Here is a 1697-nt window from a genome sequence, read left to right as displayed (position 1 = left end):
CAGAAGAATTAGGAGAAAAAGGCCAGAGGGAAGAGGGAAAATGAGCTGAGAGGAGAACCGCACACAAGCAGACCAGGAGCAAAGAAGGCTGAAGTTGACATAGTAAAGGTAAAGGTTCTCTTGCTTGAAAGCCAGTCGAGTCCGACTCTAGGGTTGCGGGGCTCATCTCCGTTTCAAAGCCGAAGAGCCAGCGCTGTCCGAAGACGTTTCCGTGGTCATGTGGCCGGCATGACTAAACACCAAGGCGCACGGAACGCTGTTACCTTCCCACTGAAGTGGTACCTATTTATCTACTTGCAATTTCTTGCTTTCGAACTGCTAGGTTGGCAGGAGCTGGAACTAGAGATGGGAGCTCACTCCATCATGCAGCACCCGGGTCTCGAACTGCTGAACTACTGACCTTCCACAGCCTGCAGTTCAGTGTCTTAACCACTTGAGCCACCGCAGCTCCATAATGATCTGAAATATCCAGCTACATCAGGGATCCCCAACCTTTTTGAGCCTGCAGGCACACCTGGAATTCTGACATGGCTTGATGGGCGCAGCAATAAAATGGCTACCGTAAAATGGTTGCCACAGGAGGCAGAGCCAGCCACAAAAGGATGGCCGCAGCTTAACTTCAGTAACACAGTATAGATCCCTGTGCTGTGGTGGCTGCTGCCGCCACCAAAGCAACCCTTTAAAAAAAATCTGCACAGGCAATCCAATCTCCAGTAGTCAGTCTTTCAAGGTAATCCTCCAGAAACATACTTGGTCAAGTGTGGTCTGGGAAACGGAGTAGTCTTCTATGTGGAGTCTCTTTTTGTTCTGGGAGAGGATGCTGAATATCCTAGCCAGCGAAGATGGGGAGGATGGGAGCTGATACTGCAGCATGTTGCGATGCTTCTCCTTCAACACGCTGCCGGGAAAGGCAAGCTCAAAGAAGTCCTGAACAGGCTTCAAGTCTGGGTTTGCCCCTGCTATTCGCACGATTATTGTGTAGCCATCGCCAAATCTGGAAAAAGAGGGATGCAAATTTTCAAATGATGGAGCAGTTCTTGTCTTAAAATAGGCAGTTAAGTGATGAGTTTTTGAGAAAGGCCTGCCTGCCCAGGACTTTGTGTGTGCTGCGTTCCTGACATGTCGTCTGGTATCTAGCACAGCATTTAGCACCCTGAACCAACCTCAGCTTGAATTGAATTTAAAAATGGTATGCATCTAATCCACATGGTTGCTGAGTAACATTTGCTTTGCACATGTTCCTTAACTTACTAACTGGATAGCTCAAATGAGGGCCATTTAAAATTACCCCTTTTAATGTGGTGAATATACCATGATGATGGCATTAACAGATTTTATTTACTGCACTAGAATTCTCTTTCCCAGTAGTTAAGAGTGAGGCTCTCAGTCCCTCTCTCTTTCTGACACTGGCCAAGTCCAGACCTGCTCAGGATTTCACTGGGTGCCAATGGACCATCCCTTTACCAATGACTATGAATGCTTCAGCGCAAGTCCTGCTTATAGTTCACGTACCAGGGAACCTTTTAAAGGAAGCTGGTGGTGAGTCACGAGCTAAACAGATGTTGGAACACATCAAAACAAAAATGATCGCACTGGTGGTGCGGGATATGGCCCGGAGTCACATGATGCAGCAACCCTGATGAAGGCCTGGGTCTGATCAGTGCTTGAATGAGAAACTGCCAGTGCAATCCTATGCA

The sequence above is a fragment of the Gekko japonicus genome, unplaced genomic scaffold, assembly GCF_001447785.1.
Source record: "Gekko japonicus isolate JY-2015 unplaced genomic scaffold, Gekko_japonicus_V1.1 scaffold4760, whole genome shotgun sequence".
Lineage (NCBI taxonomy): Eukaryota > Metazoa > Chordata > Lepidosauria > Squamata > Gekkonidae > Gekko > Gekko japonicus.
The sequence above is the reverse complement of the archived record's forward strand: the minus strand, read 5'-3'. Positions refer to the sequence as shown.